The following is a 27998-nucleotide window of genomic DNA, read 5'->3' on the forward strand; positions in this document are numbered from 1 at the left end:
CACTTTATTTGCATAGCGTTCCGCTTCATCTCCATGGTCATTTCCATACCCTTCACATATATAATATAATACAATAAGGTTAGGCACACATTCTTAGATACAAAGGTCAATGTCTAATCACACATTCCCAGATATACAAATAATTATTTAATCATCCTAATTCAGGTACTTCACTTTCTATTTCTCTGGATACATGAATATAGTTTATTTTATCTTAATTATTAATTATAGTAATTATTTAGAAAAATCTTACATTTGCCAACGCTTTAGACTTGATTTAGATATTTTTGGAAGGCAAAGGAACGTGGCGGAGGTATTCTGCCAGAGCCCACATGGGAAAAATATTCCTATATGCCGAGTAGTGTAACATACAATTCCTGATGAACACTCCCATTATTTCCTGCCATAAATTCCTAAGCATGTCAATAGTAAACGTTTGAATATGAAGAAAAAGCATACTGTAATTTACTAACACATGTTGTGGTTCTTCTCTTTCTCTAATCTTTACCTTTGCTTATTTAATATAATGTCCAATTGAAATCCTATTTCATTTTAAATCTCCATCTATTAAAATACACTCTAAAAGGAAAAAAAGGTTAAGATGGAAATGCAACAATGTTTGATTGTATGCCATACACGTATATATATGTTAAAATCAATGAGATATACACCTGTTGTGGATAATCACCAAGTTCTGTCTGTGAATTGATTAACAACTTTGCAGCGCGATGTAGAGGTGTAGGGTCTCTTTGGGCCTATCATATATGTACATGAAAATATAGAATTTACTCTCTGAGTTTGAATTGTGGGATAAAAACGAATCCAGGAAGAGATTGGATATTAGATGTTTGAGTTACAAGTATAAACTGACACCTGTCCGCCATGAATCAAACCCATCATAGCCAAGGCAGTCTGTACCAAATTTGATCGGCTACCCTCAAGAGGAGTATATACCTGTAACAAAGTATACGCATGGTTGGTGAAGAAATAATCAAAGGCAGCACCTAATTTTAAGTGCAATCCAAAGGGGCTACCTTCTTTGGGCAGGAAAGGTAACTTCTCGCCATCCACCATCATCTCTTTGTGATTTAAGAAGAAAATCAACACCTTTACGAACAGCAGCACAATTGTTGGAAGTCTTGCCAGCAGCAGCTAACCCTCCAAGCCCAAACCATGTGCCATAAAGGAAGCATATTCCCCAATTTCCATACCTTAGGTAATCCTTGTTATATATATAACTGATTTCTGCAGATATTTTGGGTTTATACAGCCAGCAATCACTAGTAAATTAACCATACCCTGAACCATCAGGATTTTGTATGTATTCAAGGAATTGCACAGCATTTATGATGAACGTTTCGATCTCTTTCTTCCTGTGCTCAGGACATAACTGAAGGAGCGGAAGCATGAAAAACACAAGTTTAGATCATTAAAATTCAAAATTTTTCATCTAGAGTCACATGCATCATACAATATTTATTTTTATCTATTTGATTTCAATGATAAACAACATATTAAAACTCTTTTAATATATTTTTGGATCTATTAAAATTTTAGAATTAACAGATTAATTCATTAGAACCCTAGATTAGATCAAGAACAAGTGTACTAACATTTTGATGCACAGCAGTGTGTTTGGCACCTTTGGGATGCGTCTTTAGGACACCAGATGTTGTCCCTCTAGCTTGTCCACACCAAGATCACCTATGGCAGCCCTTGAACAGCTTTTAAAGCTTTTTCTATAAATTAGAAAATTAAGTTTTACCTTTTAAGAGATTATAGATGTAAACAGGACACTAGAAATAATTTCTAGTATTTTTAATTCAAGAGATTGTTTACTAATCTCTTTGAATTGATGAGAGATAAAGAAGAAGAGGGAAGAGGGCAGCCAAGGGTAGCGGCACAAAGAGAGAATAGTAGCCCACACATTTTACTCTTTCATAACAATACTTATATAGCTAGGTCACCACTTAAAACCCTTGCCACATGTTACTTTATGATTGGCTATAAGTTTAATTGACCCAATTACATTGTGCCAAGTGTCAAACCTATATTTAATCTTGATTTTAATCATCTTACATGATTAAAAGACATATGGCAAGCTTATGTGTAGTGCCATGTGTCACTATCTCATGGTACCACATGTCACCCTGTGAAATGACCAAAATACCCTTGTGTTTTAATTTTAAGTTCTCAACCCAAAATAATTATTTCTCTTATTCTAATCAATTTATATCAAATATAAATTAATTAATTAATCTCTATTAATTAATTTCTCATTAATTAAATTCATATTTAAACACTTTAAATATAAATTTAACTTATACTATACATCTAATAATCTATATTTGGTTTCAAGCCATGCTAGGGACTTTGCAATCTAATTGCAAACCAAACATCTTTAATTAATCAATTAAACTCTTTAAATAATTAATTAAATCATATTTAATTTGGTGATTACTTGTGTATGTGTGTGACTGACTAGGCTCATCACTAATTGGCAATGAGACATGATATCAACTCTTAATATCATCAGAACTCTTCTTACCATAAATGATTTCTCTAAATCATTTTATACACCTCATAGACCATGGTTAACACCAAGCATAGCATGTCATGGCCACCCAATCAGTAATAAGGTTTACCTTAAATGAACCTATAATCATATGTTACCATGCACTAGAATCTCTCTGTTACAAAATCCCAATTCGAGCTGGAGTCATGTTTTATGCCAAACTCCATTTGCTATGAATATTATGTTCTCTTTTACTTCCAGTTCTTGATTAAAAAGATTTTCTCATCAGAAATTATTTTCTGATTAAATCTATCTGTCCTTGCCAGGAACTTGAAACATCAAGAACAATTAAATGAATATAGGATTTTATCCCTATTTACTTAGAGGTACATATTCCATCTTGATCAACACTTACCTCCATATATAACTAGTAGGAGCCAACACATGCCCCATATACCCATACACAGTACAAGTATGAAAGCAATATCAAACTCAAACCACCTATATATAAGATAACTGTGCTATCTCAGATCTAAAGATTATATGCACTGATATAATTTATGACAATACATTGACAAGAGTAAACTCTATGTGCTTATCATAAATGTCACTGGTTCGACCTACTTATCATGTATAAGTGCCTATCATATTTGTTTTATGGCATGAGACTCACTATTCTATCTTATTTACATCTCATATAAATAACTTGAGAACAAACATGATTACAATCTTTCTAGATAAGTCATGTCCTTATTGTGAAGTATCCTCGATTGTGAACTTATTTATGATACTTTGTGCTAGAAATATGTTACACTCACTTCATATAGGCAATTTAAGGTAGTTTTGCATCTATTTTGCCCTTATATTTTAGTATATTTTATGTTTTTAGCTCTATTTTAGCTTATTTGTTAATTTTAGATACTTTATATTTGATTTTTGTAATTTTGTTGTTTTTGATAGGATTTTGTGGCAAATCGAGGATCAATGAGTGCATTAGGAAGTGATTTGAAGAAATTTGGAGTTCTTTAAGCATAGAGGAAAGTTGAAGAAATCAAGTCTTAAAAGAGCAAGTTAGCCGAAATTTGCTTGAGACTTTGCTTAAGATCCTGCTTATGGTAAAGCGGCAGTGCTTAAGGTGCAGCACAAGTCAAGCATGAGTAGAAAAGTCTATTTTACTCTAAGTCTGTCGAGATTTGCTGAGGGTCTGCTTAACCTTAAGCAAACAGTGCGACTAGAGGCTGAAATTTTCTAAGAAGCTGCTTAGGGTTAAGCAGAACCCTAAGCAGACTGCCCAGAACGTGAATAATGCTGGTTCTTATTTACTTTTAGGGCAACTTTTTGGGATGATATAAATTCATCATTTTCTAATTTTTGCTAAAAAAGAGAGGAAAGGGAGGAAAAACAAAAAAAAGAAAAGAAAATAGAATAGAGAGAGAGAGGAGAAGACGCCATTTCTCTTGGGGAGGAGCTACTGCAACCATTTTTGGAGCTCCAGAAACCAGAGTTTTGGGTTCTTCTACCTGGGTTTTTCTATTTTAGTTCTCTTATCATGTCTTTCTTTACTTTTCCATCAATCTTTCTTGTAAATACCATCATGAGTGAGTGAACTCTTTAGATTTCAGAGTTGGAAAATATGTTTTAGATTAATTTGTGCATTTGGACTGGGTATTTCCTTATTTTACATAAATATGAGTTTTGATTCTTTCCTTGTGTGCTTGATTTACTTGCCTAATGTTGGTACCCATTGGTTATTGTGTTAATCTTTGATTGAAGGACCGAAAGGTGAAAGTCATTGATAGATAATCAAGGATTGGAACTTAAAATCACCTAGATTTAGAAATAAACTAGGATTTTAAGAGGAATTAATTATTAGTTACAAAACTTAATGGGTTTTAAAGTAATCAAATAACATACGAAAGTAGGTTTGGTTATTTTAGAACACACTTTGGTTTGCTTGAAAAAGATATCAAAGAAATTTAGAATCAATTTCCTTCAAACTCTATTTTTCCCTAAAAATTGGAATGCCCAAGACAAATCCCAATTAATTTATGCATAAACCCCCAACTCTGGAATCACTTTTAACATAATTAGACTTTGATTTGAATTATCCATTATTAATTTAGTTTAATTATAAACTAGATTTAGAATTTATTTGTTTGCTCTTTACCCATTTCAATTAGATTAATCAATTTATCTTGCTTATTTACATTCACCATTTATTTATCAATCATTAGCCCAAATAATCGCTTCATTCATAGTTTAGTAATCAAACAGCAAATCCTTGTGGGAACGATACTTGATTCATCACTTTATTACTTGAGACGACCCGTATACTTGCGGATTCGCCCACATCAAAATACTGATACTCATATTCTTAACAACTTAAGAACAGAATTTTTAACAAAATATCAATGAACCTTTTCTATTGCCCATAAATATATTATATAAACGAAAAAGTGAAAATGCCTTTTATTAATAAAACATGCATAAGATACATACTAAATGATATGCTCTAGGGCATACTACTAACAATCTCCTACTAGCACTAAAGCTATTCATTACATTACCTTAGACCCATCTTCTCAAGATGTTGGTCTAACTGAGCTTGTAACAAAAGCTTAATGAATGAATCAGCTGGATATTTTAGCTGATGCTATTTTCTGCATGGCTATATCACCTTGCCCAACTATCTCTCTGATAATATGGTAGGGCCTTTCTATGTGTTTGGGTTTCTAGTGAGACCAGGGTTCCTTATATCCAAACAACTTCTTTTGCAGCATCTGATGCAGCAATATACTCGGCATCGATAGTGGAATCTGCAGTCATACTCTGTTTGGAACTCTTCCAACTAATTGCACCTCTATTACAAATGAACACAAACCTAGAGATAGACTTTCTATCATTGATATCTGATTGGAAATCAGAATCAATATAACCATCCAATTGCAAGTCTCCACCTCCATATATCAAGAATAAATCCTTAGTTCTTCTCAAGTATTTAAGGATATTCTTGACAGCTATCCAGTGTTTCAAACCTAGATTGGATTGATACCTGCTAATCAAACTAACAGCATATGCAATATCCGGCCTAGTACACAACATTACATACATCAAACTTTCAATAGCTGAAGCATAAGGAATCCTGGCCATTTTATCTCTTTCTTAAGGTGTCTTTGGAGACATCTCTTTAGAAAGGTGGATAACATGTCTCATTGGTAACAATCCTCTCTTGGAATCTCTTGGAATCAAGCATGTTAAACCTCTTTAACACCTTTTCCAAGTATAGACTCTGGGATAAATTATTTATTCTTTTCGCTCTATCTCTATAGATGCGAATCCCAAGAATATAGGTTGTCTCCCCTAAGTCTTTTATGGAGAATGTATTTGACAATCATACCTTTACAGTTGTCAACATACCTGTGTCATTACCCATTAACAGAATATCATCCACATATAAGACAAGAAAAGTGATAGCACTGTCACTAACCTTCTTATATACACATGGCTCATCCTCATTTTTTATAAAACCAAATGACTTAATGGCTTCATCAAAACGGGCATTCCAACTCCTCGAAGATTGTTTTAACCCATAAATAGATCGCTTTAGCTTGCGCACTTTGGAACCATCTTGGGATTCATAGTATGCAGCTATTAGTAATAGAATCATAATTGATTTAAGCATGGCAACAGGCGAGAAAGTCTCCTCATAGTCGATTCCTTGCCTTTGGCAAAACCCTTTCACTATTAGCCTTGCCTTATAAGTCTCTACCTTTCCATCAGAACCAATTTTCTTCTTGAAAAAACCTATTTGTTCCCTATAGGTACAATACCTTGAAGTGGGTCAACAAGATCGTACAATACCTTCAAGTGGGTCAATAAGATCCCAAACTTGATTCTTATACATGGAATCAATTTTGGATTTCATAGCATAAATCCATTTTAAAGAATCTATATCTGATATAGCTTCTTCATAGGTAAGTGGATCATCTCCATGATCTACTTCTTCATGAGTTGACAACTCTTGTTCTTCTTCATGAAGGAAACCATATCTCACTAGTGGGTGAGATACCCTGGTTGTTCTATGAGGAACAGCTGTAGATGTTTCATTAATAGGTGTAGGTTGACTAGATGGATCTATATCCATCTGATTTGTTGATTGGTCATAATTCTTCAATTTCAACTCTATTTGCCTTACTTTGCCTCCTTCTTGAACAAACTGTTGTTCAAGAAATATGACATCTCTACTTATAACAACCTTTTGTGATGCAGGCAAATAAAAATAATATCCAAAACTATCTTTTGGATATCGACCTTTTTCTGATCTGGTTTCCAATTTATCAGTGTTCAGCTTTTTGATATAAGCTGGACAACCCCAAATCTTAACATGCTTAAGACTTGGTTTTCTTCCATGTCATATCTCATAAGGCGTGGAAAATACTGATTTTAATGGAATCTTATTCAGAATATACAAAGCTGATTCTAATGCAAATCCCCAAAAAGAGATTGGTATATTAGTATAGCTCATCATACTACGTACCATATCCAATAGGGTATGATTTCTCCCTTCAGATACACCATTCAGCTGTGGTGTTCATGGAGGAGTTAGCAGGGAAACAATGCCGTGCTCTCTTAAGTATTCATCAAATTCAGTACTCAAATATTCACCTCCACGATCTGATCAAAGAGCTTTAATACTCTTTTCTGTTTGATTTTCTACTTCAGATTTAAATTCTTTGAACTTTTCAAAGGATTCATGTTTGTATTTCATCAAATACAAATACCCAAACCTTGATTTATCATCAGTAAAGGTAATAAAGTAATGAAAACCGCCTCTAGCCATTTCTTTAAATGGACCACATACATCACTATGTATTAGCTCCAAAATATTTTCAGCTCTTAGCCCTTGTCCAACAAAGAGTGATCTAGTCATTTGGCCCTGAAGGCAAGATTCACAAGTTAGTGTAACGGCTCGGCCCACTAGTGATATTGTCCGCTTTGAGCCGAAACCCTCACGGTTTTAAAACGCGTCACTAGGGGTTACAAACCGCCAACTTATAAACCTAGCATCTCTCCCGTGTTTTGCCGATGTGAGATTTGCCTAGGGTATTACAATCCACCCCCCTTGTGGGACTCAGCGTCCTCGCTGAGGTTTGCCCCACCATCGTTCAAGGTTGCACGCGGAGCGGCTCTGATACCACAAATGTAACGGCCCGGCCCACTAGTGATATTGTCCGCTCTGAGCCAAAACCCTCACGGTTTTAAAACGCGTTACTAAGGGTTACAAACCACCAACTTATAAACCCAGCATCTCTCCCGTATTTTCCCGATGTAAGATTTGTCTAGGGTGTTACAGTTAGAGTAGACTCAGAGTCCAATGAGTAAAAATTTATATCTTTTATCAAATAGTAATCATATTCATTGTTTTTTGATAAATCATACATGTAAATTATATGTAGAAAAAAAAAGTGACAATGAGTTGCGCATTCTCATACATATGAGAATGCAGTACAACCATAAAAATTAAAAAAAAAATACATAGACAAGAGTGGACAAATTAATGCATGGACAATGCAATATAACTATAAAAATGTCTACGTGAGCCGCCAATCTTGCACAATACGTTAAAATTGAGACAAAAAGTATAAATTGACATTGTTATTAAATACTAAGTTTGATAAAATTATTATTTTCTAATTTAAAGAAAAAATTTTAGAAACAAATTAATAAAATTAGTTATTAAAATTAAGATTTTTAATAATTTAAATAAATGTAAAAAGTTTTTCGTCCCTATTCCCCTTAATCCTAATTTCATTACTACGAAAATAGTCATATTTTATATAGAAAATAATTCTCTTTTCATTAATCAAAATCTTCTCCCACTTAAAAATTAGGAAAAGAAAATTTTAAATACCATTAAAATTTTGAGTTATATCCTAATAAATTTTTACGTTGACTCAAAATTTACTAATTATATATAACTTAAATTCTTGAATGTCTTTAATTATAAAATTTTTATGTTTGTAAATATCTTCTATCATCATATCTTTATCCTTAAGTTTCAAAATTTTTATCTTTAATTTTTAACTCATCTGAGTATAACTTGCTTTTTCATTTCTATTTTCTTAATTTTATACTAAGAGCTTCACGTTAATTTTAACGCTTCACAAAATTTTGATATTAACACTCTATTTGAATAAATAATTAGAGAGAAAATAAAATAAAATAAAATAAAATATTTTCTTATTTTTCATCACTTATTTTTCCTTCTTATGTTTGGATAAGTAAAAAAAAATAGATGATGAAAAATAAAAAATAACAAAATGAGTACTTTAACTCTTTAATTTCTTATTTTCTCTTTAAATTAAAAAGAAAATAAATAAAAAATAAGACAAATTTTCCTCTCTCTTCTTATTTTTCTTCTTTTTTCTAAATAAATGAAAACAACTTATAAACTTTATTTTCCTCTTTCTAAATAATAATAATAGTTTAAAATAAAAAATAATTTAAAAGATAATAATAATAATAATAATAATAATAATAATAATAATAATAATAATAATACTTGGTCATTGATAATTATTAATTTAAAGAAAATTGACCATTAATTTGTAATCTCATAATAAACTATTATATAATTTAATCAACATTAAATTATTTCATATCTTCAATAAATAATTTTATTATATTATTATATTTTTTATTATTTTAATTATGAAATCCTTATTAAAAAATTTGAGAGATAAAAAGTATAGTCTACATAAAAATTTTAAAAATAAAATATAGAAATTTGACTAATTTATAATTAGTGTATATTATTTTTTATGTTAATAATTAAATATTCTGTAATGGCCCGGCCCACTAGTGATATTGTCCGCTCTGGGCCGAAGCCCTCACGGTTTTAAAACGCGTCAATAGGGGTTACGAACCACCGACTTATAAACCCAGCATCTCTCCCGTGTTTTGCCGATATAGGATTTGCCTAGGGTGTTACAATCCACCCCCCTTATGGGACTCAGCGTCCTCGCTGAGGTTTGCCCCATCATCGTTCAAGGTTGCACGCGGAGCGGCTCTGATACCACAAATGTAATGGCCCGGCCCACTAATGATATTGTCCGCTCTGGGCCGAAGCCCTCACGGTTTTAAAACGCGTCAATAGGGGTTACGAACCACAGACTTATAAACCCAGCATCTCTCTCGTGTTTTGCCAATGTGGGATTTGCCTAGTGTGTTACATATTCTTTTTATTTCAACTTTCTAAGATTAATTAATACTTATTATTATTATTATTATTATTATTATTATTATTATACCCATTTAATTGAAATGGCTAAATAAATAGAAAATATTTTACTGGTACAAAATTAAATTTAAATATTTTTGTTACTATTTTTAATTAAATAATATTTAATTATAAATTAATTTTTTATTTAAATAATTTTTATTTATTTGTCTATATATGGTATATCGTATAAGACATTTGATATATATTAAGCACTCTTCTCTCTCACCAAGTATTTTTATTTCACCTAAATGTTCTCAAATCTTTTTTTTTCTATTTGTACTTTTTTTTATTATTTCTTTCAAAAATTATTAATTATTATTCTCAAAATTTTTTATTTAAATATATTTAATTAATACTTATTTAATTATTAATTTTTTATAAATTTTTTATTTAATATTTCTAAAAATTTTTGAATATTTTATTTCATCATAATTATATATTGAATATAATTATAATTAATATTTTGATTATCTATATTTTATTATTATTAATTTTCAGTATAATTATTTTAAAATTTTAATTAAATATCTATATTTTTATGTAAAAATTATTTCTCAATTATATTTTTATATAAAAATAAAATTTTAAAAATAAATTGCAAATATGATTGCATAGAACATTTAGTTATAAATAAATATGATTAAAAAAATTAAAATTACAATATTAAAATTATAGAATCTATCTTTTAAAAAATAATATATATTTTTAATATTTATTATATTAATAGAAAATGATGATATTTTAAAATTTTAATATTTATGAAATATATAATTTATTTTATATTACAAATTTATATAAATTGATAACATCTTTGTTAAAGAATTATTTTATAAAAAATATGTTAAATTAATAAAAAAATTACACTTAACCATAGTATTTTTTTAAAATAATATAATAAAATGTTATTTTTAATTAATAAATATATTATATATTTTCACTATTATTAAAATTAAATAATTTAATTCATTATTAATAATTTGATATTTTTATATTTTTAAAATAATATTATTTTCTCATTAATTTAATATATTTTTTATAATTTAAATAAAATAAATATTAATTTATATAAATTATGAGATAAAATATAAATATTTTATGAAATTTAAATTATTTTTTAAATAAAATACTTGTATTACATTTTAAATAAAATAATTATAAAATTACTATTAATATATGTATAAAAAATTTAAATAGATATTTTAATTAATTATATCATAAATTAATTAAAATTTTATTATTATAATAAGTTAAAATTTATTTAAATTAAATTATATAAGAAAAAAATATTAATTTAAAATCAATGTAACAGTAATAATTTATTTTATTTAAAAATTAAATTAAAAAATAAAAATTATAAACTAATTATGCATAATTATCTATATAAGTTATTTATATAATTCACCTATCTGCAAACAAGTAAGCCCTTGGATAAGTGCCACACGGCTAGTAGGGTCTCTGGGTTGGCTAGTGCACTCACTGAAGCTAGTCGGTTTGGAGTGATATGCAAGATAAGAAATGGTGCTTAAACTTATTTATATAAATAAATAATTAAATATATATATATTTTAAATAAATAAAATTTAAATATTTTATAAAATTATTAAATTTTAAAATTAAATAATTAATAAAAATTATATTATATATATTATTAATTAATATATAAATTAAAAGGATTTGGATATTATTTAAATAATTTGAAAATTTGAATTGAATTTAAATAAATTTAAATATTAAAATTACCAATTTAATTTAAATTCAAATGAAGAATTTTTACCCATTATCAGTGCTGTGTTGGTACTTCCAGTCTGCGGGTGGCAACTCTAATTAAAAAAGCATTGATGTCCGATGGATTGTTGTTGAGTTTGGATTGGGAATAATAGCTGCTGCAACCTAACATGTTCAGTGGCTTTTATTCAATGCTATCCTAATCCTGGACAACACAGAACGATTGATATTTTATAATATAATATGTGATATTGATATTCAATCTCTGACACTTCATTGCTTTTAAGGAAAGTTTTTTTATAAAAAATACATAATTATCTGTTGATTTTATATGTTATTTTTATTTTTTTTAATTATCAGCCATTTTTCAAAAATTAAAAAATATTAATAAATTTTTTAATTTTACCTTTACTTTTATTAAATATAATATTTATTTTTATAATTTCTCAAAACTTATTTTATCATCTCTCTTAGATAAAAAATAATTTAATTAAATTAATAAATATTTTATTATAATTTATATAATTTAATTATTTTTTTAATTATTATATAAAATCTTAAATGATAAATAAAAATAAATTGAGAGAATATTAAATTTAAAAGTTAAAGAGTTTTATTCAATTTAATTAGATTGCTGAAAAAGAGCATATTATTGTCAATTTAAAAGTTAACGAATGCAATAGCCTGGCAATTTTCTGTCTAAGAGCCTCTAAGCCTATTATTGTCATGCGATGTTAACATAATTATTAATTAAATGGATAGAAATATGTCTACAGCTTTGCAAGAAAATAAAAATTAGAATAATTATTTTGAAAGCAAATATTCTTATGATTTGTTCACGTTCACATGGTTTGTAGTTGTTCTTTCTTTTTTTCCTTTTCCTTTATATTTTTATTTTTAATAAAATTCTTGCTTATAAAAAAAAGTTTTTTATATTGAAAAAAATAAAGATTTCAAACTTTTTTTTTTATGGTTGTTTTCTATTAAGTTTATTTTATTTGTAATTTATTTTTTATTACAGATGTGTGCAGTTCTTTTTTTTTAATTAAATTGAAAAGAATTGAAATGCATATATAAAAAAAAAACACTAATGTATTTCTCCATAATCTTGCAGATATATTACATAAATAATATAATTATTATATATTTATATGGAATTAAGTATGTAATATTTGTGGTTTTTATATTTTTTAGATATATTATCTATTTTAAATAAAATTATATATATTATATGGAATTAAGAATATATATATATATATATATATATATATATATATATATATATATATATATATATATATATATATATATATATAACTTAATTTGTCATTAATTATAAAGTGTATATATGTAGCATAATATTAATTTTTTATTATTTTTAATTATAAATACATTAAATTGTTTTATGGTCATTAATCATATGGTTAAATTACTTTTTAATCATAGAGTATATTTTATAATTAAAAATTATATAATTTAAATATATATATAAGATAATAGAATGTACTTATTAAAATATATGTTATAAGTGAATTAATTTATAAGGTCAATGATGTAATTCAAATAAAATAATTTATAATTTCTACAGTGATAATTGAGAGTTTAAACCAAAATAGTATATAAGAGTGAATATTAAGTATTTTATTTTCAATTTGAAAAAATTTTAATTATAATCAACCCAATTTTTTTAAGCATTTATTATATTAAAATCAAATTATTTTTTTTATTTTTAATACTTATTATTATGAACCATAATTTAAACTATTAAAAATTTATATTGCCCTACAAAGTTTTGACTTTAAAAGATTAAGTAAAAATATAATAAATAATTTATCTACAGCCCAAAACTATGTAATTTTATACTTTTTGCTTAAGTTACATTGATTATAACTCATATTATATTTATTGCTTTGCTATTATTTTATAATTTAGATGAAAATAATGAATAATTTATTAAGGATATTTGGTATTTTTTTATGTAAGAATTGTTAGTTTAATTTTAGTATTTTTTTAATAAATTATTATGTTTATGTTACTTTATTGATATTTTATTTTAATATTGATAGTTATTAGGAGGAAAATCTGAATCACATGATGTCGGAGAAAACATCATATATGATTAGACTAAGGGTAAGGCAGGTGGGATCTCAGCCGGAGGAGAAGGAGAAGAAGGAGGTGGATATCCTTCTTTGCATAGGATTTCAAGAGCCAGGTCATAAATGGAGAGTGATTTTTTTGCTAGATATCAATCCATGTATCTTGATGGTCATTATGCTTATTGATATTTTGATATTAAAAATATATAATTATTTTCTTTTGAAGAATATAATAATATTATAATTTTGAGTATAATAATCGAGAATCAACCTGAATTAGAAACAAACTTGGAATAGAAATCAAAAATAAAATTAGAATTGAACTGAAATTGAAAACATTTAAAATTAAATTAAAGCTGACACTAAAATTTGATTCCTCTTTTAATTCTAAAAAAATAAAGAATTGAAATTGAATTTTAATTCTACTTCTTACAAAAAAACCAAACTGGAATTAGACTAGAACTACACACCCATATATAATTCATTTATAATAATGGATTATATATAATGATTAACAATATTAATGACGGTAGGTATACATCTATAATAATGATTAATGTATTACTGTTTAGTTTGTCTTGACAATTATAATTATTAATGTATTAAATTAATAATTAATAATGGTAGGTATACATTTATAATAATGGTACGTAATTTAGTTTGTCTTAACAGTTTATAATAATTAATTTAGTTTGTCTTAACAATTTATAATGATTAATGCATTAAATTAAATTTTTTTTTTACAAAATTTTATCAATACTTAAATATTCTAATTATTATATCATAATAAAATTATAAATATTATGAAACTTTTTTTAAATGTACTATAAACACGTTAATATTATCTCTCTCACTCCACTAATTTTTCTCAACAACTTATAATTATAAATGTATTAAATTTTTAAAATAAATTTTCCTTAATTTTTTTAAACTTTAAGTTATAAATGCATTAAATCAATTATAATAAAGTTTTCTTTTGCTATTTAAAGGTTCAAAATATTATATCATAATTAATATACTTAACATTTTGAAACATTAATTTCAAACCTTGAACCCTTGTTAAATTGCATAATTATACAATTTATTAAAATTAATTAAATTATTACTATATATAAGTAATTATCACATGCGATCATTTAACTTTATGAATGTTTTCATAAAAGACTAAATTTTAATTTCTTTCATAGAATTCAATGAATCTTAATTTGATTTCATAAAAATTATTGTGACCCAAAATTAAAGATTTTTAGGTTAACCTTATGATCTATCAACTATTTTACAAATAAAATTACTTAACTAGTATTTACTAGTGAGGAAAAAAAGAGAAAGAGAAATAGTTTGAAGGTAATTTTTTTTCACTTTTTTAAAGAAATTAAAAGAATAAGGTAATTTTATTTATAAAGCAATCGACAGATCAGTAGGTTAATTTGAAATTTTTTAATTTTTGTCTATAGTAATTTTTATGAAATTAAATTGAAATTCAATAAGTTTATAAAAAAAAATAAAATTTAATAATTTTTATGAAAGTACTTAAAAAATTGAGTGATGCTGTGACAATGACCCTACTATACTATGACAAATCAAAGTGCCAGAATATCTAGGTTTTTATATTTTCAAAGATACAATATTTCAATTTCAACATTTGATAAATTTTACCATCAATTTGTGCATAAACCTTGCAGGGAACTTTCTCTTGTTTTAGAGAGGAGCAAAAGGTCAGACATTATATTAAAATCAACTTGAAAAGCCACCAAAATCTTATAAAATCTTAGTTTGGTATAAATTGATAAATTTTTCAGGCTGATTATATGTTTGATTTGAAATTCATTTTACATTTTTAATTACTTAATTCTATGAGGTTGAATACAATTAAGCCAAATTAAATCTTCTCAGATTTGGTAATTAAATCTTGCAATACTAGTTTAGTAATATTCAAAATTGATTTCGTTTTGATGTTACTAAAATTATTTACCATTTTATTTTATTAATAAATTTGGTTCTATTATCATTTAATAATTCCTATAATTTTTTATTTTTTAGTTATTAATTTTATTATCTTTGTTTTGTAATCAAATATTCAAATTTTTATTAATTAATATATATTATAATTATTAATAATATATTATTATAATTATTATATTTATAATTTTATTAATAATACAATTTATAATTATTCTTTAACTAAACATGAATTATATTAACTGATAATCAATTAAATATTGTCAATTTCAGTTAAGTTTAATTTTTTTAAAATTTTTATTGAATTTGATTAATATTTTAAAATTAATTAAATTTTTAATTAATTAAAATTACAATTCCCTCATTTCGAGGTTGAATGCACACCCCTTCTTCTAATTAACCCTCTTCTTATATAGAAAAATAGAGTAAGCTTAATATGCCCTTATCTTCTACGTTTAATGACCTTTACAAATTTCTCTCTTTTCTTTTTTTTTCTTTGTATTTTAACAAAAAAAAATATATTTTTTAATTTAATAGAGCACAATAAATTGGATAACAATCGGTAAGTTACATAACAAGAAATAATTATTTTATTTTCTCATCATAAAAGTAATAATAATTTTTCTTTTTCAAACTGCCTCTAAATGTATTATTTTCTTGTTATGTTAATATGAGGAGAGCCTTGTAAGAAAATAATGTAAAATTAGAATGAGTTCAAAAAGTTGGTCTTTTATTTTAAAAGCAAAGGATTTACATATGCATAAGATTTATTGTATAAGCACACACGGTGCACCTGCCATGCTTACACACACACTCTAAGTTAATCAATCGATGTGAGACAAGTCCAAAACTAAAAACCTCACATAATCAGCATGATAGCTTACTGACCCGCTTACTGACTCGCTCACACATAAATTAATTTTTTTCTTTTAATTTATATATACATATAAGACTTATATATAAGTACATATATTCAAATAATTACTAACTAAATAATATATTTGTCATATTTATATACACATATCTCAAACTAATCAATCGATGTAATACAAGTATAAGGTCAAAAGTCTCACACAATCAGTGATAGCTTATTTGCATCAAATTGTTGTACCCATAATAATGCACAAATAATTTTAGAGGCTGGAAAAGAGATATTTGTCAGAAACTATGTTGACTATTTTGCCAATATAATCAACACAACAGTTGGGCACAATTAATGCAAGTGAAAGATAAGTTGAGTTTTCTTTTTTATATATTTTTATAAGAAATATCAAATTTCAAAGTTTTATTTTTTTTATTAATGGTTATTTTATTTTTTTTTAGATGTTAAATTAATAATATATATTTTATATTATGTATAAATATTTTTATATTTTAATATAATTATTAAATTTTAAAAATAATTTATTTCTTTAAAAATAAAAAATCATTCTTTTAAAAATTAACTTAATTTTTTATTAGAAAAGTATTTTTTATCAAAAAAATTTTATAAAATAAATGGAGGCTAAATAAATTAAAATTTTCTTTTACAAAACTTTATTCATACTTAAAGATTCTAATTAATATATCATAATAAAATTACAAATATAATGAAACATTGTTTTAGGTAGGCCATGGACAACTTAATATTAAACTCATTCCATTAATTTAAAAATTTGACGGGGAAGTATTTCAAATATCAGAAAGTAGGAGGGCTTAAAATGCAAATTAAATTTGATATAACCGAAAACAGAACCCAATTTAAAGTTTTTTTCGGACGATAGATGTGCGCTTGACGACCAGATACCCTCATGTTCCTCGTGGACACGGAATCACTCCCTCTCGCCCCACATTGCGGGGAAAGAAATTCTTAAGTAGATAAGAGCCTACCACCACCGAGTTGCAGCAAATATGAGCTCAATTTTTATGAGTAATTTATAATTTTTATTTTTAATATAATAAAAAATTATATTAAATTAATAATAATGAGTTGCACTATTTAATTTTAATAATAAAAAATATAAACAATTATTATTTATTAAAATTAATATTTTATTATATTATTTTTAAAAAATATTATATCTTTAAAATTTTATAAAGTTTAATTTTTTTTATTAATCTTATAGATTATAAAACAATTCTTTAAAAATGATTATTGCTTAAATTTATATTATAAAATACACAAATTTCATAAAAATTAAAATTTTAATGAAATATACAATATATGCATATATATTGAAATATCATCAATGTAGTCAAACTTTTCAATAAGGGCAGGGAGTGGCATAAGAGAGTAAACTCTTGGCAGACTTCTAGGATGGCAAAGCTACTTAGGGTAGTGGAATGTGGGGCATAGGAATAAATCGAATCATACATTGAAATGGGGAAAACTAATCACTATAGGCGCCTTTTGGTAGGAGAGTTGGAAGAACTCCGAGGTTAAGCGTGCTCGCTTGAGAGAAATGCTAAAATGGGTGACCTCCTGGAAAAGTTCTCAATTTCACATATGGGACAAAACCGTAAGGCTCAGGATGGGGTAGGTCAAAACGGACAATTCCTCTAGTGGTTGGAGCAGAGGCGTTACAGATGGTATCGAGGCGGACCCCTTTTAGTAGATATGTGGTTCGAGATGTAACTGTGCGTAGCCGGTGGGCTTGTGACGACCCAACCCGGGAAAGTGGTCCGATGAGGGCGGGGAGTGGCATTGTCACGACCCAACCTATGGGCCGGACCGGCACTAGGACCTGGGCCAGCCTAAAGCCCCCGAGGCCCGTAGTAAGCCTAACTGTTCATTAACCCAACTCTAAGGCCCATTTGGGCCCAATTTCAAGAAAACAAATGGACAGAGTCCGGCCATAAAATGGACTTACCAACGGAGAGTTTTTTACTCACCCGACCTGTAAACACAATATATAGTCAATTGGGGAGCTCAGCTCACCCTCCACATACTCATCAACATAATAATAAATGGGAGCTCAGCTCCCTCATCCAATCCATCAAACATGCATAGCATATTAAGTTTACAGGTCCCAAAATAATAATTTAGTTTACAGATCCAAATCAAATAAACATTTCTAACACATGCGGAAATTCTAAGGTTTAACAAGTTTATACAAACAGTAATAATTGACCTGCGAGGGAGAAAGCAGGTTAACCTCAAAAAATATCCTCCTGTGGCCTGTAAAAATTTTTGAACAGGAGTGAGCGTTCGACTCAGAGAGTAAAATATCAATTTTAACCATAATCTCTATAATTATCTGTAACTAATGCACCCTGTGGAGTGAAATGCAACATACACAACATTTTCACATCATAACATCAAAAAGGTAATTTGGAGCACTCACGCACCCTGTAACATCAATCATAATATATGGGAGCTGATCCCTATCTGACTCTCTTAAATCCAACTCGGTGCGATGAAGAACTCATTTCGGACTTCCACTTAATAACCAAATCGAGGGTCCCAGCGAAGAACTCAAGCCGTGACTACCCCTCGAAGGATCGGGTCCCAGCGAAGAACTCAAGCAGTGACTACCCGTCCTATCCGTAGTCCACACCACATCACACGCACGCCAACGCACGCACACTGCTCCAAATTACCGCAACAACATTCACGGCACTTTAACAGTTTGACTACTTCTAGGAACCCAGCATCATACTGTTTCTTGACTTCATCCCGAACTTTGAGCAGTGTGTCAAGATTCATTCTTCTTAGTTTCTGCTTCACAGGGATTGTCCCCCGAATAAGGGGAATTTTGTGCGTCACTATCTGGGGGTCTAAACAAACCATATCATCATAGCTCCAGGAAAATACGTCGAGGAATTCTCTAAGCAAACTGATCATGTCTCCTGATTCTTCACTCTCCACTATCTTAAGCTCCCTTTTTACTTCTTTAGTGCCTAAGTTTATGGTGCATGTTTTGTCTCCACAAGGCACTAGGGAAGGTTCATCATTTTCACCTCTTTTTTCTGTAAGATCTTCCTCAGATTCCTTGAAGTAATGGCAGTCATGGGGATTTCAAAATTAACCAGAGGAATTTCTGAGTCTATTAAATTATTAGGTGTTAATTGATGAATGGTCCTGAATGAATGAAAATAGAACATATTATAAGGATGGAATTCAAAAGGAAAGAAAGAGAGAATTGGATTTAAAATGCACTATTAATTCATTAATATTTATGCCATAAGAAAAAGGTCCATTTACAGAGTTACACTTGCCACCATGGACAAAATGATCATGTGTAGATAACCAAATGTACTTTACTCGAGATTGAGTACAGGGATGTCCTCTGCTGTCCAGTTGTCTAGCTCTTGCCCTCAGCTATTGGCGAGACCAGAGCCTCATATAAGGAATCCAGGTGGACGACATCAATGGATGGTTCATCAGGTGATTCTTCCACATCTGCCGGATTTTCAATGACCGGTTTAGTGAAGATCTCTGCGATTCTCGGGGCTACCTTCCTTTTTCCCATTTTCTGGTCAAATCTTTGATCCCGAAGCATTTTCCTCATCCAGAATCGCCCATCCATAAGGGCGTCTTCCTCATATCCCAAACCACAATGGCCTACCTTCTGGATAGCCGGTATGGGTTCCACGATTCCCTGTAATGTGGCGCCTAGGCCTTTGCCTTCTTCGTACCCACTCCTCGACATTATCTTGGCTACTATAGCCATAGCCCCTTCATTTCTGGTTTCTTGTAACTCAAGGGCCTGGAAGGAGCTTTCCAACGACTCCTCAGCCGCTTCCACATAAGGGAGTGATTGTGGCTTGGTGACCAAAATGGCTTCTTCTCCTCTTACAGTGATGATTTTGCCGTCCATAATGTATTTTATCTTCTGGTGCAGAGTTGAGGGAACGACGTTCGCAGAATGGATCCACGGCCTCCCCAGCAACATAGTGTAGGCCGGTTCAATATTCATCACCTGGAATGTGACGTTGAAGGTACATGCGCCAATTTGGAGTGGTAAATCAATATCTCCCAACACTTCTCTTCTGGTACCGTCAAAGGCTCTTACCACCATAGCACTTTGACGTATATCTGATTGGTCAACTGGCAATCTAGCCAAGGTAGCACTGGGCAGTACATTGAGAGCTGATCCGTTATCAATAAGTACCTTGGCTACTATACAACCCTTACATTTCACTGTTACATGCAGAGCTTTAGTGTGCCTTAAACCCGCTGGGTCTATCTCGTCTTCCGAGAAAGTAACAAAACTGGATGCCTGGATTTGTCCCACTATCTTCTCAAACTGCCCCGGAGTGATATCGGGGTTTACAAAGGCCTGATCCAGGATTCTCTGCAAGGCTTGTCGGTGCACTTCTGAGCTCAGGATCGTGATATGATGAAATTCGGGCGGGTGTCTTTCTCAACTGCTCCACCACATCGTATTCACTCTGTTTCATTATTTGGAGCAGCAGTTCTTCCTCTCCTTTATGTCCGGTAGGTTCTACTTCCTCCGTTTTCTCAACCTCCTCTTCTGTATTCTTCAGTAACTCTCCCATTTTTACTTTCCCTTTTCTCTTTTCTTTCTCTTCGTTCCCGTAACACCTCCCACTTCGAGTTATGAACTCGACCTCTTTCTCAAGCGAGGAGGATTTTGTGGCAGCGACGGGCTGAAGATTAACCTGGGGAGTAGTACTGGTGTAACACCCTAGGCAAATCCCACATCGACAAAACACGGGAGAGATGCTGGGTTCATAAGATGGAGGTTCCTAACCCCTATTGACGCGTTTTAAAATCGTGAGGGCTTCGACCCAGAGCGGACAATATCACTAGTGGGCCAGGCCATTACATTTGTGGTATCAGAGCCGCTCCGCGTGCAACCTTGAACGATGGTGGGGCAAACCTCAGCGAGGACGCTGAGTCCCATAAGGGGGGTGGATTGTAACACCCGAGGCAAATCCCACATCGACAAAACACGGGAGAGATGCTGGGTTCATAAGTTGACAGTTCGTAACTCATAGTGACGCGTTTTAAAACCGTGAGGGCTTCGGCCCAGAGCGGACAATATCACTAGTGGGTCGGGCCATTACATTTGTGGTATCAGAGCTGCTCTGCGTGCAACCTTGAACGATGGTGGGGCAAACCTCAGCGAGGACGCTGAGTCCCATAAGGGGGGTGGATTGTAACACCCTAGGCAAATCCCACATCGACAAAACACGGGAGAGATGCTGGGTTCATAAGATGGAGGTTCCTAACCCCTTTTGACGCGTTTTAAAAACCGTGAGGGCTTCGGCCCAGAGCGGACAATATCACTAGTGGGCCGGGCCATTACATTTGTGGTATCAGAGCTGCTCCGCGTGCAACCTTGAACGATGGTGGGGCAAACCTCAGCGAGGACGCTGAGTCCCATAAGGGGGGTGGATTGTAACACCCTAGGCAAATCCCACATCGACAAAACACGGGAGAGATGCTGGGTTCATAAGTTGACAGTTCGTAACTCCTAGTGACGCGTTTTAAAACCGTGAGGGCTTCGGCCCAGAGCGGACAATATCACTAGTGGGCCGGGCCATTACATTTGTGGTATCAGAGCCGCTCCGCGTGCAACCTTGAACGATGGTGGGGCAAACCTCAGCGAGGACGCTGAGTCCCATAAGGGGGTGGATTGTAACACCTTAGGCAAATTCCACATTGACAAAACACGGGAGAGATGCTGGGTTTATAAGTTGGTGGTTCGTAACCCCTATTGACGCGTTTTAAAACCGTGAGGGCTTCGGCCCAGAGCGGACAATATCACTAGTGGGTCGGGCCGTTACATTTGTGGTATCAGAGCCGCTCCGCGTGCAACCTTGAGCGATGGTGGGGCAAACCTCAGTGAGGACGCTGAGTCCCATAAGGGGGGTGGATTGTAACACCCTAGGCAAATCCCACATCGGCAAAACACGGGAGAGATGCTGGGTTTATAAGTTGGTGGTTCGTAACCCCTATTGACGCGTTTTAAAACCGTGAGGGCTTCAGCCCAGAGCGGACAATTTCACTAGTGGGCTGGGCCATTACATTTAGAACCAATTTGAGCCTACATTTATCTCTCTTATTCCTTTAGAACCCACATCAATGCCTAGCCATAAACCCAAACACTTACCCACCCTCTATGAGAATAATTCTTTGAGTGATAAATACACTTAAAAAAAAAAAAAAAAAAAAAAAAATATATATATATATATATATATATATATATATATATATATATATAATAATTAGTTGGGAGAAGTGACTAAAGTAAAAATGCTAGTAAATTCAATTATGGTATGTAAAGTAATTCACCACTCAAGTACACAAAGAAATGAATTTGGGGGTGAATTGAAAGGGACAATTGTAATTCAAAGTCAATGTTATTTATGTAGTCCCTCCAAAAGCTTCAAAATTATATGCTAGCATTAGTGAATAGTTGTAAAGTTCCTTCTCCCATTTGATTCAAATATATATATATATATATATATATATATATATATATATATATATATATATATATATATAATTTTGTGTGTCTTGATCTTTTAATAATTTAATTATTCTCATATTTTGTTACCTTTATCCTTTCCTTGTTAGCCACATTATCACCCCCTTAGCCCCATTACAACCCTTGAAAGTCCTTTTGATCTTTTGATGGTGTTTTGCTACACTAGTGGAGATTGGAATAGGAGAATTGCCTATGGGATTGGGATATCATTAATCCATTCACTTACTTCCATCATTATTTGAGACACTTTAGTTTATGGATTACCCTATAGTCTATTTAGGCATGATTATTCTTTGTGATTGATTGGTTTGGGCTTTGATGATATGGATAATTGACCCAAGGCTAAGCGGTGATAACTTTGGTGAGGATTAAACTCTTTGTATCTTAAAAGTGGGTATATGGTTTGTTGGTGGCTAAAAGCAAGCTTGAGAGTTTGGATAAGTAATTTTCATAAATTTAAGGTAAGGTACCCCAAATTGCATTAATTGTTTTTAATTTGCTTAAGGATAAGCAAAGGTTTGAGTTTGGGGAAATTTGTTATACTCATTTCATATAGGCATTTTAGGGTAGTTTTGCATCCATTTTGCCCTTATATTTTAGTATATTTTATGTTTTTAACTTCATTTTAGCTTATTTGTTAACTTTAGATACTTTATATTTGATTTTTATAATTTTATTATTTTTGATAGGATTTTGTGGCAAATCAAAGATCAATGAGTGCATTAGGAAGTGATTTGAAGAAATTTGGAATTCTTTAAGCATAGAGGAAAGTTGAAGAAATCAAGCTTTGAAAGAGCAAGTTAGCCGAAATTTGTTTGAGACTTTGCTTATGATGTTGCTTAGGGTATGTCATATAAGTTTAACCTTAAGCCTGTTCAAGCTGAAAGTCAAGCACGGCTTAAATCCTACATATTCAAGCTTTTACTCTACAACCTACCCAGAATTGCTTAAGATCCTGCTTTGGGTAAAGCGGTAGTGCTTAAGGTGCAGCACAAGTCAAGCTGAAAGTCAAGCATGAGCAGAAAAGTCCATTTTACTCCAAGTATGTAAAGATTTGTTGAGGGTCTACTTAACCTTAACCAGACAGTACAACCAGAGGCTGAAATTTGGTAAGAAGCTGCCAGAATGTGAATAATGCTGCTGACTTGGATAATTTTATACCTCATTTCCTATCCACTCCTTGGCTCCTATTTACTTTTAGGGAAACTTTTTGGGACCATATAAATTCATCATTTCCTAGTTTTTGCCATAAGAGGAAACGGGAGAAAAGAAAAAGGAAAGAAATATAAATAGAGAGGAGGAGAATGCCATTTTTTCTGGAGAGGAGCTGCTGCAACCATCTTTTAGAGCTCCAGAAACCAGAGTTTTGGGTTCTTCTACCTGAGTTTTTCTATTTTAGTCCTCTTATCATGTTTTTCTTTACTTTTCCATCAATCTTTCTTGTAAATACCATTATGAGTGAGTAAACTCTTTAGATTTCAGAGTTGGGAAATATATTTTAGATTAATTTATGAATTTGGACTGGGTATTTCCTTATTTTACATAAATACAAGTTTTGATTCCTTCCTTATGTGCTTGATTTATTTACCTAATGTTGGTACCCATTGGGTACTGTGTTAATCTTTCATTGAAGGACCGAAAGGTGAAAGTCATTGATAGATAATCAAGGATTGGAACTTAAAATCGCCTAGATTAAGAAATAAACTAGGATTTTAAGAGGAATTAATGATTGGTTACAAAACTCAATGGGTTTTAAAGTAATCAAATAACATACGAAAGTAGGTTTGGTTATTTTAGAACATAATTTGATTTGCTTGAAAAAGATATCAAAAGAATTTAAAATCAATTTCCTTCAAACTCTATTTTTCCCAAAAATTGGAATGCCCAAGACAAATCCCAATTAATTTATGCATAAACCTCCAACTCCGGAATCACTTTTAACATAATTAGACTTTGATTTAAATTACCCATTATTAATTTAGTTTAATTACAAACTAGATTTAGAGTTTATTTATTTGCTCTTTACCCATTCTAATTAGATTAATCAATTTACCTTGCTCATTTACATTTATCATTTATTCATCAATCGTTAGCCCAAATAATCGCTTCATTCATAGTTTGGTACTCAAACGGCAAATCCTCGTGGGAACGATACTTGATTCATCACTCTATTACTTGAGACGACCCGTATACTTGCAGATATGCCCATCAGATCGAAAGGTGAAAATCTATGATAGATAATCAAGATAATGAGCTTAATCACCTAGTGTTAGAAATAAACTAGTGGGTTAAGAGGAATTTCAAGTTGATTAAAGTGCTTAAAGGGTTTTGGGTAATTAAACATCGTATGAGAATGGGGTTTAGTTTCCTTTAAAACACACTTTAGTTTACTTGAAAGAAAAATTGAAGGAAATCAGAATCAACTTCCTTCAAACATGTATTTTCCTTAATCTTGGTTTTGCCTACCCAAATCCCAATGAAATTTGAACTTTAACTCTGGAATCAATTTTTACCATTAATTAATTAAATCTTTTGTCACTTGCTGAAATTTTAGCAAATTAGTATAATGCTTAGAATTTTAATTGCTTAATTCATTATAATTTCCTTACTTTCTCAATTTATTTTGCTGCATCTTTTACTTTATTTTTGGAACAAATTATTTATAGCCCAAATAATCGTGACCTTTATAGTTTGGTACTCAAACAACAATTCTTTGTGAGACGATATCTTTTTTTTACTACTTGAACGATCCGTATACATGCGAAATACGCAATCATTTAAATTCTAAATTTGTTTGAAAAATAATTTAAACTTTAAACAGAATTAACTACCTTCATACTTTCTGCAGTGCAATCGGAAACTTGCCATCCATGATCTTTATTAGAGAAAGTCCATGATCCTTTGGATATATGACGAAACATACTTTTGCAGTCGCCAGGAGGATTCTTGGTGACCTTCCAAATTTTAAGTCAGAATAGAAAAGAGAGACTGAAATTATAATAGATGTCTTGATACTACAAAGGAAGAACAGTTAAGGACATAAACTTGGAAACCTGAGAATTCTTTATAAAGTTGTGTCCTTCCTTAAGTGTAGGCCCTATTTCATCAGAAAGGTTGCTAGCAATCAAACCTTGGAGGACAAGACTCGTATCCCATACTTGACTGCCAAAACTCTGCAGATAAATTCATCACTTTATCCTTTTTGCATGCTATTTGTTACTTAATAATCAAGTGCTTTGAAGACAACTATTAGGCACAAAGGGAGTTTAAATACGTAGATGTACAAACAATACTAAGAAAAGAATCGTCCACTTTCAATTAGTAATAAAACAGGAATTTCAGAATCTCTAGCACTATTATGCAGAGAAGGGTCTACCAACCTCCATCTTTATTCCATCTTCTCCAACCCACACATAATCTGCTACCCTAGCAAGATGCTTCTTAAAAGCATTCCCATTGGGATCTTCAACCCAACAAGCAAGCATACATAGTGGCTGTTCCAGTTGAGTCAGCACAAAAATCTCTAGATGATAAGAAACAATAGAAAAAAAATTATCACTACATCCGTTTTTTTTTTTTTTTTTTGGGGTCCTTATATTACCTTTTCCACACATCCAATGGCAATGTATCGACTGTTTTCATCTTCATAATGAATGTGATCCATCGTTGCTTTGAGAGCCTTTTCTCTCAATTTGTTGAAGGGCCAACGAGTGAAAAGAGGCTCACCAAATGTGTAAAGAGCATCCCACATCAATATTTGTATCAAAGTGTGAGGATAGTGATTATCTTCCTGCAATAACATTGTCATTGATCACACTGCTTATCTGAACACAAAATCAAGTTTCACAGGATAGAAAAATGCTTCAAAATTTTACAGACCATTATGTGTGAAGATCAAAATGAATGTCAATTCACCTTTGCACATAAATGGCGCACACTCTTCCACGTGATTTCGTGATAAGGTTCATTATATATTTCTTCTCTTATTTGTAAAATAAGAGGTGTGATTGGACCAACAAACCTCTTCCCATACAAGTACGACATAGGCATGTAAGTAAGTCGACAGTAGCAAAACATTTTTGCTGCATTTATGTAATAAATGATGATTAGAATGTGAGAGGCATGAGCACACATGAATCTAAAGTATGCAGCTAAATTCAGAAAAGGGATGGCCCAAACAATTGGAAAGATGGATGGGAAAAATAAATTGCAAGCCTGGATGCATGGGAAAAATAGTAGGAAAGACCCAAAACTCTGGGGGCATAGGGTTGCTTCCACTCATAAACACCAAGTATCTGAAATTTCAATCAATTAGAACCAGAGTTAACAAATAAAAGCAATCTGAAAAGAATCTAGCAGACAAATTTCAGGTAAATTATAACAATGGTCAGAAAAACAAAATTATAATTCGGTGATGAAATTGTGAGACATTTGAGTTTTGCGAAGACAATAAAATCATTGTGAATTAGTGACCATTATTATAATAGACCCAAAAATTCTCCAAAGAAATTATTCCTTGGAGATTGGAAATTGATGTAAATATGTTATAAATATAAGCGTACTGATAGCCACGTCTTTCCCCATGAGCTTATGGTAGTGGCACCACCATGATCAAGAATCCATTGTCGCCCTCTTTCACAAGCATTATCCCTTCCACCATCAAGTCCTTGGCCAAGTCCGCGCATACATATATAGTTAAGAACTGTTCAGAACAAGGTACTGTGACCTTCAATGTGTAATCCCCACCCACCATCTTCATTCTACCATTACCATTTACCAAAATCAGAATTCAGAACAAGAAATGAAGAAAAGGGTAACTCTTAATTATAAAAAATATGAGTTCTTTTACACAATTAATTGTTAAACAGCAGCATCACATCTGATGACAGTATATGTAACGTAGGATCTCTTTGCGATGCTCTGCAGAGAACACAGTATTAAGATGGCCTGTAATATACAGAGAGAAAACCTGCATTTGGATG

General features: G+C 30.8%; 1 pseudogene; it reads right to left on the reverse strand.

Moving 5' to 3' along the window:
* Window positions 1–36: 36 nt before the first annotated feature.
* LOC110650236 (lupeol synthase-like) lies at window positions 37–27991 on the reverse strand (annotated as a pseudogene).
* Window positions 27992–27998: the final 7 nt, after the last annotated feature.

The sequence above is a fragment of the Hevea brasiliensis genome, chromosome 1 (assembly GCF_030052815.1).
Source record: "Hevea brasiliensis isolate MT/VB/25A 57/8 chromosome 1, ASM3005281v1, whole genome shotgun sequence".
NCBI classification, from domain to species: domain Eukaryota; kingdom Viridiplantae; phylum Streptophyta; class Magnoliopsida; order Malpighiales; family Euphorbiaceae; genus Hevea; species Hevea brasiliensis.